A 13,156-nucleotide genomic window follows, 5' to 3' on the forward strand; every position below is an offset into this window, starting at 1 on the left:
GACTCACCGAGGGGCAGCCCAGGGGGCTTCTCCAATAGGACGCAGTAGCCTGTCATCTCCTTCAGGACGAGATGCTTGCTACCTCTGACACTGTTTCACACCATCAGATCTACGGTGCATAATCCGGACTTTTCTAGACTCCAAGTTCCCATCTTCCTCACCAAAGGTGTCTTCCAGAGAGGGACTTTTTAAAGTCAAATTTCCTTTTCCAGGAACTCTTTGGCTTCCCTTCTAACAGCGTCATCTCCTCTTGTCCAGTCCAAATCCCTAGACCCAGTCAATTCACCCTAGACACTGCGGTTGAGCAGAAACCCATGAGTCACTCTCCTGCCACCCTGCTCAGAAGATACCAGGCACTTTAATAGGGGCCCTCGGGGCACACAGGTTCACACTGTGGCTCTTAATATTTAAAGCTGAACTTCTCAACCTGGGCACTACTGATACAGCGGGGCAGATAAATTCCTTCCTTTAGGCGACTCTTCTGAGCACTGCAGGATGTTTAGCTGCATCCTGGCTTCTGCTCACTAGATGCTAATAGCCCTCCCCACCCCCACGCCCACAATTGAAAACCTCTGCTTTAGAGTCAAGTGGGCAGGTCTTTGTATATCTCTTCAGAAACAGAGGCTTATTTGCTGTGGCTGAATGGTAAGACTGTAGTTTTGTCTGGAAAATGATAAGGCTTTTTTTTCTCTCCAAATAAGCCTTTTGTGGATGCTAGTACCCTGGGAAGAAATTCAACTTCAGAAGGAGAACCATGTGATACAGGAGTTGTTCATATATACTAGGAAGGGATGGTATAAAAATAAAATAATAATATATAAATTACTATAATACACAACAACACATTATTAATTAATTATATCATATTAATTAATTATTAATTATATTATTTAAATATATATTTAATATATAATATGTTTAATATTATATAAATATATAACTAATATGATATAATTATATAATCACTATATAATATGATAATCATTATATAATAATGAAATGCTCTTAGAAGCATAATAACAAACAAATAATATAAATAGTAATAAATAATAATTAATAAATAATAATAAAAATGTTCTTGGAAAAAGACAGCTGCCTTACCTTCTATGCACTTAGAATTGGAAAGATTATGACAAGTGTTTATCTGGGTTGGAAAGCATATTAAACACACATATAAAAGTCAAATTTCCAGCCCATGGTTACTAAATTGTTAGGAACTGACAGAAAAGAGGCCTACCTTATTCATCTGCTTCGATGATTTGAAACTAACAGATCTGCAGTTTAAGATTTTGCGAAAAAAAACTCTGGACAGATTTAAATGTCAGGCTTTGAAAGTTATGAAAAAACAATTGATGCTTAAAACACAAGCTAAAACAATAAACTGTCTCTCACAAAATTACACTAGATATAAAGCCCATTATTACTAACTTGTAAACATCATAATCTTTAGTTTTTTGATGAAGACATTGTTCCATCCATTTTGGTGATGATCAAAATATTTCAAATCATATTTACATAAAGCTAGATAGCTTTCTGCAAACTTCTGAGGGAAATAGAAGAGAAATCAGCCAACAGAAGATAACCCAATAGGCAGGAACATCATCTGGGAATGTGAATAGAATTCTTATATTTTCTAAGATACTATATATTTATCTTACTCAAAGATCGACACAGCACAAAGGCTCATATTTTTAAACAATTCTTTCTCACTTCTGGAATGTTAAGCTATCCATATGACAGTGGTAAACCAAAGACACAGACATGTATCTTTTTGTTTGAATACAAAAGGTACTTCTGGGTTGCACTGTTACACTATGAATATGTTACAACTCTAATTGCCATTTTTAGCATCACACTATGCCTGTCATCACCTGGGCTGTTTCAGGATTCCCATTAAAGGGCAGTTCAGGGCTTCAATGCCGGGATTTCACACACGCGCGCACAAGACAGGAAGCAGGATGTGGGCCAGGAAGACACTTCTGGTTTTTCTAGGCCAGATGTCCAGCACCTAGCAAAACACCTAATATTTAGTTAATTCTCAATAAGGATTTGACGAATAGTAAATCTACTTCTATGTATTATAAATAAAACCAGAATCAACCTGACTTTCTTTGTCTTCTTTCCTTCTTTGTAGAAACTTCTCTTGGGGGCAAATAAGATCAGGATTACAGGAATGTAGTCTAATGCGTTTTATGGTGGAGAGGAGCCAGATGGTAAGTGTCAGATAGGTCCGCTGCTGCTAACACATGGGGTAGTATTTTCTGGGTCTCAGCTTCCTCAGATATAAAAATTAGGGGGTTGCTATGGTCTGAATGTTTGTGTTCCCCCCAAAATTCATATGTTGCAATCCTAATGCCCAGTGCGATGGTATCAGGAGGTGGGGACTTTGGGAGGTGATTAGGTCATGAGGGTGGAGCCTCATGAATGGGATTAATGCTTTGATAAGAAAGTTCCCAGACCTGGAATGTGAGGACACAGAGAGAAAGCACCTGCTGTGAACCCAGAAGCGGGCTCTCACCAGAACTCAACCATGCTGGTGCCTTGATCATATACCTCCCAGCCTGCAGAACTGTGAGAAATATATCTCCATCCTCTATAAGCTACATAGTCCCTGGTATTGTGTTATAACAGCCTGAATGGACAAGAACAGGGGTCCAGGTTAGATAATCTGAAATATCTCTTCTGAAGCTTCAATTCTATCATTTTAAGACATAATCAGTGGCAGATCTAACTAGGATATTACTTGGAATAATTGTACCTTATTTATGTCAGGCTCCCAGGTACCTAGCACAGAGTCAGGGAACAGGAGAGATATATAATACATATTTAAAGAACAAATAAATAAATGAATGATCATGATAGGTACAAATGTGGCATAAGAATCATTAGGGTTTTTCACAAAAGGAAAGACCCCTTCTCTCAATACTGATTTTTGGCAAGGAGAGTGAAGTGAGAAGATTGCTTTTTGGAGATTTTGAGTTTATTCATGTCAATGATTATTCTTCTACATGGTGTTTGAATTGTGTGATTAAAAAAAGTTCAGACCAAGTTTAGGGCTCATGGTGTCACTAGGTCTAGAGAAATTTTTATTTTGCATCCAAAACAAACCCTTTTATAATGAGCTACAAATATTCATTTCCATAAATATTCTTAAGGAGAAAAAAAGAAGAGAGTCAGAAATTCTTGCCTTAAAAAGCCCCCAGCTCTCGTGATGATTCTTCATAACATTTATCCTTAAAATTCTATCAGTCTACAACTTTAGACATCATTTCCAGGCTTATGCTCACATCAGTAAATGAGGTTTTTGCAAAAATCGGTTTCAGAACCACAAGGTGCTGTATCTTTTAAACTCTTGTTGAACAGAAACAGTGCTAATTTTAGCATCAAACTAAACATAAACGCATTTGCCACAAGAAAAAAAGACCCGTGGACTTCTAAATAGCTGACTCTCAGGAAATATTTTAAATGGAAAATTCTAGCATTATCTTAGGTACATATTCTTCTTACAGGATTAAGTTGGAAAGCTCTTTTAGAGGGGTAGTTTGCTGGAGTAGAAAAATATGACTTAACATTCTTGTTCTGCCTCTTACTAGAAATATGACATTGGCAACTTACCTAAACTCTAGTTTTCTTCTAAATAAAGAGGGAAATAATAGCTAATTTGAGGAGTTATTATGAAAATTAAATAAGGTAATGTTCATGGAGCATCTGCTTTGGTGCTCAGCACAAAACAGGACAGATCTGCTCTGTGAGGTCCCCCTTCCCCGATGGAACGCTCCTTCTCCTTGTAATGGCTGGATGAAGCGTTATAATCTTCATCACATTAAAAATGCTCAAACCTATCTCAAAATATGACCCCCTCATACTTCATTCAAAACCAAAAAGGACTATACTGCACTTGGTAAAGAAGATTCAAAGATTTAAACAAAGCAGAACCAAACCAAATCAAACCAAAACCTTGGCACTAGTCCTGGATGAAAATTTCAGAGGGAAGATGGACAGACACCATGAGGAATTACAACGCAAGACTGTGAGTGATTGCACAAGACGGCTTTTCTTTCTGCTGTCTACAGCAGGAGCTGATCTCTGTGATGACATGCTAAGGAATACAGGAGGCAGGCTTTGTCCTGCAGTCGGTGGGACAGCCAACACTGGCTTCCAGATCAACGTGGGTAAGGATAATTAGATCACATTGGCTACTGTTGGCTACCTATGAGGTACCAGGAACTGTACTTGCTGGTTTTTTGAATATTATTTTCTCATTAAATTAGACATATCTTTTCAGGTGGGGAATCTGAGGCTCAGGGAGCTTAAGGAACTTGCTGCTCAAGATTATAGATTCTTCAATTAAGCAAATGGCATAAAACAGCAATAGAGCTTTTAAAACATTAATTTCAGGACAAACCATTAAAGAATGGGAATGATGAGATCTGAATGTCAATTAGGTAGCTGATTTAGGCAGTCATGTTTTAAAAGGGAAGGAGAGTAGAAACACCGAAAAGAGGGAATTTGTGTTCAAAGTGAGGTTGTTCAAGATTTGAGCAAGATTTCTTAATACAAGTGTATTCTAGAAAGACACAAATTTTAAAGTAATAAAACAGTGTTGCTTCTGTGTTTTATAGTTACTTGATGATTGCATTACAGGAGAGACGGGGTAGCATAAAAATTAAGGGTTGAGCTCTAAGTCAGACTGTCTGGCTTTGAATTTTCACCCCAACTTAGTTAACCTCAGGCAGGTTATTTATCCTTTCTGGGCCCTACTTTCCTCATCTTTAAAAAAGGAGATAATAATATTATTTATGCCAGAGGACTGTTTAGGCATTGAAAGGAAGTTTACCTGCATTCAAAACGGTGTTCGGTATAAGGCAGGAACTCAAGCCAGCATCGCTTTGTGCCTTTGCTCTTATTCACTGTAGATAATTTCTAAGTAAATTCAGCAATTTATTCAGAAGTTATCTACAGCATGCCAAGCACGGTGCTTGTTTCCAGGGGTGCGAAGATGGATAACAGATGATTTCTGCCTTTTAAACACATTTGATTTTCCCAACATCATACTTGGTGGTTCAACAGAAGTAGTAAGACTACTTCTTGGTTAACACATCTTCCTCGATTCTTTGGGCACCAGTGATTTCAAATCTCTATCCATAACGTCGCTCATTAGTGTAACGACTAACGCTTCCACTCCTCCGACCCCCTCTTCCAATGTGACATAAAAATATGTTCAGCCTGAGTTATCTTTTAGGACAAGTGGTCCCCTCCACCCGCAGGCAGTACTGTGAAGTTAGCGAGATGATTTCATTGTCTCCACCTACTGATGGGTACCAGACTCTCAGAAGCTGAGTGTCCGCACCGCTACCGCAGGAGTCTCTTCCTTGCTAATTCATCAGACTTCTGTGTGATGTAGTATATATTATTAAAGGATGTATTTCTCTTCCCAAGAATATTTTTTTTAAATGTGACTTTATAAAGCCTCATTTCCAAAAGCTAGAGAGAATCATTAATGACTAGAATGGTCAGTGCCGTACCAAACAAAGGAAGACCTGAGAACCCCCGTTACACACTACTGCATTTTCAACAGCGCCATAAAGCTGCTCGTCCCTGTGGCTCCCAATTTTAGGTTATGAAGGGGTCCAAGTAATTTTGCTCCTGATGGTATTGTCACATTGTCTGAAAGGATTCTCAATTAGGCATTGCAGGTGAAACACTGACATTGGTAGAATAGATGGAAATTGTTGGTCAGAGGGACACCATGTCGTTCTGGGTGTACGCACAATACGTTAGAATAGACAGGTGGGCAGTCATGACGACCTCTGAGAAAAGCCTGGAAAGGAACGTGTCTACGTGAATAAATGGGAAGGAAATGAAAATAGCGAGGCACTTGCATTTAAAATAACCAAGTGAATTGCCAAAATAATGACGTTAAAAAGCTTCTTGCATACCCGGGAAGCCCTTTAGAGCGAGTGGGGTTGCTGGGACAGTGGCGAATTGTTTACCTGTCACAAAGGACAGACACTGGCATCCTCATCACCGTGCTTTCCAATATATTCACTGTTTATTATGGGAAATGGAAAATGTTCAGACCATAAGGCATCTTCCAGTAGCAAAGAACCATTATTGAAAGAGAGACATCAGAGCCATCATAAAATAAATCCGAAGCTTGAGATTTAAATGTGAAGGCAGAAATAAGACTGATGCCCTGAGAAGTTCTTATGTTGCACAGACAGAAGTTTGTGAAATGTGAATATTAAAAAAAAAAGTAAAGATCATATTTGGTGCCTATCTGAGAATTTAAAAAAACTTCCCATTAATTTGATACACACAATGGGAATCTCAACAATGATTTTGTTAACAGCAACAAATTAATGCCACAACATTGTGGGATTTGGAAGATGGCTTTAAACACGCCAGACTAGATGTCTGTTCAGTGTGAAAATATCCAGCTTTCCATTTAACTTAAAATTTTCTTTCCTGAGAATCATTTATTTTTCTCTTCGGAGAAGCAAGTAATCCTTGTTCACTTTTCTTCCAATAATTTTGGGAGAAACTAGTGAAGCACTGATGGCTCAGTTAGGAACTAACCAAGGGAAAACGGTAAACATGTAAAACAGATGGAATTTAATCCAGGAAAATGGTTACCTGGATGATGGAAGGACTGAGAAGCTAAACTGAAGCCAGTTAATCAACCTGGAGATGTAGCAGCAGCAGGAAGGCAGACACACGACCACCCACAGGTCCCAAGGGACAGAAGGAAGCGGTGATATTAATGGAGCTCAGAGTTCAAGGTCACTAGGGGAAGCCAGAGGCAACAAGAGGGCAAACCCAGCCCATAGGGGACAGCCCCCAAGGAGCCAGCCGAACAGTGGCAGGGCCAGGAATGGATGCGAAGCCAAAAACAGGCAGACCAGCACGATCGGAAAGGAGGGAGTTAAGTAAGTCAAGTAAACACATTTTCCACTTTCATTTTCTCCTCCAGAGTAATGTTACACCAGGCAAACTGATTTACTGATATTCTCAAAGGGCATTAAGTTTAGCTCCTGGGAACTGCGTTCAACAACATCTTGTAAATAAATGAAATCACCATTTTGGTTCCACATCTGACCTCGATAAACCAAATTTACACCCCTCCTTAAGATTATGACACAACGATCCACTTTCACTTTGAAGCTAATGAAGATTATAAAGGGAGCATCACTGACTTTTTAGATTAGATCCAGCCAGTGGTCGATGCTCCGTCAGCTGCTTTGCTTTATTCAGAATTGTGAACACAGGTACAGTCTGATTTTCCGGAAAACACTATTCAAAGTGGGTAAGCAAACCACACTTAGAGAACAGGACTCAGCTGGCGGGGTGGAAAGCCACACAATTTCCACCATAAGACAACCGCTCCGTTCCTCTGTTTCTCTCCGATTTGCTGAGAAATGACAACGGCATACTGCGGACTAAGAGTAAAGCATCCATTTGTACGCTCATGTCTTTTGTAGCATGGAATCACGTATGGTGATGGAAAGAAAAATTTATCCATCCATTCCATGGCCAGGCAAAACTGAGCTCAACGTGCGAGCACGTGTGTGTGGTTAATCATACAAACAGCAGTTTGAAAACCATACCTAACCTAAACCATGCCCTGTGTTAATTTAAGCAATGTACAACCTCCCCACAGGGCAGGGCAGCCTCTGAAACATTGACCTTATCTCACACTCCAACTTGTAATGATTGAACTGTCATCACCACGATCAAATTTTTCTCTCATTTATGTCATTAAAACATGGTTTTGTCTCATTATGACTTATTACTCCGCTATTAAGTACTTTTATATATTTTAAAAATTAGATGACCTTTAGGATAGAATGAAACATTACTGCTTTTATTGTCTTGATGTTTCCATTAAGCAAACATTTGCTTAATGGAAATCAGGAAGAGATGGCAAGGCTGTCTCTAGATCTAGATGGTTTCTGTTAATAACAAAAATAAACAAAAGGCCCATCAACAGAGCCTTCACTGAGTGGCACCTCACTTAAAAGCATAAAATGCCGATAACAGGTAACCCCATTTTCTTTTCATGCAAAGAAGAGACGCACTTTCAGGGGAAATAGTTCAATGTCCATCTTAAGTTCCTTGTCTCAGACACACTCACCTAAAATTCAGTGAAGGAACAGCATGAACTTTCCAAAACCATCTGTTTTCTCTCCTTTGAAATGGCAGTTGACTGTGGCATTTAAAGGCTTCCCAAGCACTTCATCCAGGAGCTGGTAAATCTCACTTACCTGTAATGAGAAAACACACTTCTACTTAGCAAAGCAACTCACACTTACAAGCTGATTACAGAAACAGAATGGGCCGATCTGGAACCCACAGAGTTTTTCAAGTTCCCTCATCCACTGAGAAAGATTTGTAACCCTCAACTCAGAACTTCGGTTTTTCATTTACTATAGGAAATATTTAGAAAAATGGACGTTTGTGCCAGAAGTTTCACAGATGAGGACGGAGAGGCCCGGGGGGTAGAGTGGCTGCCAAGATTGAGAAGCTGGTTGGCAACAAAGAGCAGCCTTGAACCTTGGGCTCCTAACATAGCCTTTCATTTTTGGTTGATTAAAAACCCGGAAATGGGAAAACAGAGAATCTTCTGTGTTTTCCAAGTTGTTAATTATCTAGAATATTGTGTCACCATAACTATACCAAAGACAAGGAAACTGGAGTTGAGGTCAGAGCCCTCAGACCAACCTTTCCTCTAAGGGTAGACATCCAGCAGGCGTGGACTGCCACAGAGGCAACCTGACATCATTTAATGATCCATACAATTTATCACGTGCATCATAATAACATAAATAGTAACTAGTTCAGAATATTGTCTGCTGGTGTTTCTTAACAAAGTGGGAGGATGTTGTAGTCTTTCGCCTTCTGAGAAAACTCACAGAGGAGAACGGAAAGAGAGACGCCAGGTTGCACGCTGCAATGTGTCTGAGTCCCTGTCCCGAAGCGTGGAAGCACCTCTCTCCCCAGCATCTCCCATCAGCTAGTCTCTCCCACCTTTCTTTCTTCCCCTTCTGCTTCCCCTTTCCTTCTTCTTACCAAAACACAGGTTGGATGTTACTACCTACGTGCCAGATGGCTTGAAGCAGCAGAAATTTGAAGCTTAGGAAATCCCACATTAAGATGAAGGAAGAGTGGGGAGAAAGAGGATCCCAATGAATAAAGCAGAGAAGGCGGCTGATGGTGGTGGGGCTGGAAAAGGAAGGGACAGAGGAACCTTGCTCTGCACCCTGGCCAGTGGCAGGTGGCCTCTGTCTCCAGGGCCACCCTGCACTTCCCTCTCCCACTGTTTTCCTTGGCCCAGGTTCTCTACAACAATGGGAATAAATATTTCAGCGTTCATGGCTTCCAGCATCCTGTGTGGTTTTTTTTAGGTTTGTAGAGAAAATCCTATACAATAACTTCCTCTGCCTCTAGTCCAAGTTCTCAGATGTATTCAAAATTGCATGAGATTTACTTAATAGGAGAGAAAGAAATTTTCATTAAAAGTTTAGAACAATTAACACCTTGTTCCGTCACATTAGAACCCAACAGCCTCTCACTCGACTTAGATTCTGGCTACATGCATGTATGTGGTATTCTTTGAATTAAATGTATTATTACAACAATAGTACTTTCAGATTTTTTTTGTTTCCTTAAAGTACATGCTACTATTTTTTTTTTTTAAACTGGGGTTCGGGTAAATTAGATTGATGCATCAGGGAATAAGTGATATATTAAAAATACTAGGCTTCCTTCATGAGTGCAGCTCTCCAAGCCAGAGCACTAGGAAATAAATGGAAATCTTACATAATCTTATAAATATTTTAATTTTATTTTTGATTGAAGTGTAGTTGATTTACAATGTTAGTTTCAGGTGTACAGCAAAGTGATTCAGTTACACCTATATATTTCTCAGGTTCTTTGCCATTATATATTATTACAAGAAATTGAATATAGTTCCCTGTGTATACAGCAGGTCCTTGTTTATTAATTTTATGTATAGTAATGTGTACCTGCTAATTCCAAACTCCTAATTTATCCCTCCCTGCCCTTTCCCCTTTGGTAACCATAGTTTGTTTTCTTTCTATATATAAATATATATATACAAAATAAAGTTTGCACACTTAGATAAATGTACCTCTAGCTACACCTGGCAATTTAAAGTCACTCAAGAAATCCTTGGTATAGGTTGGCCTGGGCATCTCTCAGGATCGTTCTGCTGGTTGATGCTCCCCTGCCTGAAGATTTTGGGAAGGATGTTTTGCACTTCCATTTTTGACCTGGGCCATCCCAGCCCCCAGCGGACTGGGAGGCAGATGAGAGAAATGCTCAGACAGAGGCACTGGGTGAAAGCACCCACAGGGCGGCTCAGGATGCACACCTTAACCGGGACCTATGACTGCAGTAAGAGGGGCACTGACGTCCTGATTATGAGCCAGTTGTTCTTGCTGTTTGTCCCCCACCAGCAAGTGGCCCCCATCTCAGCCTGCATCCCACAGGCAGTGATCAGAAACAGCTGTCTAGCAGGCAGCTCCCTCCCTACCCCTCTCAGCTTCTGTCCCCTGTGACCTCTTGACGATACTCAGAACCGATTATCCACAATTCTCTCTACTCTTGAGCCTGAGGGTGGCCACCTCTGAATTAAAGGCATCAGTCCTGCCCTCTACTCTCCTTGCAGCCCAGTGGACGCTTGCAAGGAAAATTCTCATGTGAACACTGATTGCAAAGAGCCAATGATAACTTTCTCTCTTAAAATTCTTATTTAAAGTCTATGTCAGCTACCAAATTCTAGTCTGACTAATGTGTGACTTGAAGTTAAAATTTAGTGTCACGTCTTCAGAATTTAAGCAGTCCTTTTCGAGTGAATAACTAGGAACAAAATGAATGAAACTGATGCATAAATGTGGCTTATATATTTATATGTTTTTCTATGTCTATGTTTTCATCTGTAGGAAGAGGGGCACCCTTCACAAATTTTTCATTGAATTACTGATGCAAATTTCTTACTGTCTCCTTTTTCGCTATTAACTGTTTTAACTTAAAAAAATTTTTTTTAATTGCAGTCTAGTTGATTTACAATGTTGTGTTAGTTTCAGGTGTATAGCAAAGTGTTTCGGTTATACATATATATATATATATATATTCTTTTTCATATTCTTTTCCATTATAGGTTATTACAAGATATTGAATATAGTTCCCTGTGCTCTACAGCAGGTCCTTGTTGTTTATCTATTTTAAATATAGTCCTGTATATATGTTAATCTCAAACTCCTAATTTATCCTTCCCCCCCAACCCCTTTCCCCTTCGGTAACCATAGTTTGTTTTCTACGTCTGAGTCTATTTCTGGTTTTATAGATAAGTTCACTTGTATTTTTTTTTTGTAGGTTCCACAGATAAGTGATACCATATGACTTTTGTCTTTCTCTGCTTCTTGCTAGGCAGCCACTGATTTCTGTGAAGTTTTGAAGTCTTTGGCCAAATAATCAGGGAAATGAATCTAATCTCAGAGGGAGCAGTGCATCTGTAATTCTTGCCCATCACATTAGAGCAGGTGGTTGCAGAAACATGGACCGTACTTCCCAATATGAAACATCTCGGTGCCTGCAGAGGGAAGGTAGTCACCGCCTGCCTCACCGCTCAGTCACCTACTTACCGCCCCTGTGACACGGAGCCAGACCGCCAGGGAACATTAGAGCAAGAGGAAGCCAGTAGCAGGGTATTCAGTTTCCCTCTTGATATTTCACCAATAGACGAGGATAAAAAAGTCATCCTTCATCACTCAGGTTAAAGTAAGATAAAGCGAGAGGACAACAATATTTGGACAAAACAGCTGTCAGAAGGAAACAGACATCTACAGTTTGCCGTGAATGTAGAATTTTTTATAGCATAAAGCCAGAGGCCCGCTGACATTCAGGAACTGGCAAACATTTTTTGCTTGTCAACATCAGTTCAGAGGGGTTTTCAGTCAAATGTTTTAAAGCTGCTGAGAAGGAAGAAGGTGGTTCATAAAGGACTTCTTAGCTCTGTTCCTTGCCCGGCACGTTTTCCCGAGGGACTGCCTTTGTGTTTCTATCTGCTGCCTCTCACTGTAAGGCTGGGCAGGTGCTAACCCAGATGGCAGTTGCATTTTAAAAGAACCTCTCCCTTCACAGCTGCCCCCGCATGTTTAATGATTTGCACTGTACCTGGGCAGTGCCCTGCACAGAGGAACTCAGTTGTGGAGAACTCCCTTGAGTGTCCATCATTTTTTTCTTTTTTAAAATAATGAGTGTAAAAATAATTAGCTATATGTTAGTACATATGCGTAAGCAAGTTTAATAAAAAATGAATCAAGAGATGGCTGGAAATGTGGATTTTTTTTTTTTTTTTACAATCCAAGGAACTTTCTACTTTACGAAATGTAGAAAATACAATCAATTGCAAAGAAAACTAAAATCATCCACATTCCACTACCCAGAGGCAATCCCTATTAAGATTTTATACATTCACTTCCAATTATATATACATATATATGTATACACACATGTAATCTTTAATGAAATTGAGGGATTAGAAACTATATGTAATTTTATTTCGACTTATTTTCATTCTTTGTATTCTTCTAGTATTAGTGATCCACACATATTCAGCATACACACTTCCTCTTTCACGGCTCTGAGATTATTTGCTCAAACTTGCTAATTAAAGATGCGCATCAAAGTTTTAAGACTGAATAAGATTTTTGCTGTTGTTGACGCCTGCCTTGTTTTTCACTGTAAGTGCGCGGCAGTGAAGAGCATGATTATTACGGTACAGTTTGGTATCACTGCCTTGATTTGTAATAAGATTACAGCAACTTCATCCGCCATTACTTTTTCATTATCGCTGCAAATGTCCACGCAGTCAAAATGGCTAATAATCTGTTAGAGTTATGACTGAAATAGTTTTGGCCTCAAGGACCCTGGGAGAGTGTCTTGGGGACTTTACTCTGAGAACCACTGTCCTAAAAGGAAGGGGATATAATAAGAGGGTAGAGTGAAGACACTTGGACAGAGCCGCTGGTAAACTTCACCTCATTTCTGACTTCATCTCTGTGTAATATCGAGCAAGTTACTTACCCTCCCCAAGCTGCATTTTTTCCACACCTCTAAAATAGGAATAACA

The 13,156-nt window shown here is 39.6% G+C and overlaps 1 protein-coding gene across 10 annotated transcripts in view; it reads right to left on the bottom strand.

Moving 5' to 3' along the window:
* Positions 1 to 13,156, bottom strand: part of DTNA (dystrobrevin alpha) — a 221,311-nt gene that overhangs the window by 150,032 nt on the left and 58,123 nt on the right. For all 10 annotated transcript variants that reach the window (XR_010378658.1, XR_010378660.1, XR_010378659.1 and 7 more), the window contains exon 2: positions 8,135 to 8,264. The gene's annotated coding sequence lies outside the window, so the exon portion shown is untranslated. The remainder of the gene's footprint in view (positions 1 to 8,134; positions 8,265 to 13,156) is intronic.

The sequence above is a fragment of the Camelus dromedarius genome, chromosome 32 (assembly GCF_036321535.1).
Source record: "Camelus dromedarius isolate mCamDro1 chromosome 32, mCamDro1.pat, whole genome shotgun sequence".
Classification (NCBI taxonomy): Eukaryota; Metazoa; Chordata; class Mammalia; order Artiodactyla; family Camelidae; genus Camelus; species Camelus dromedarius.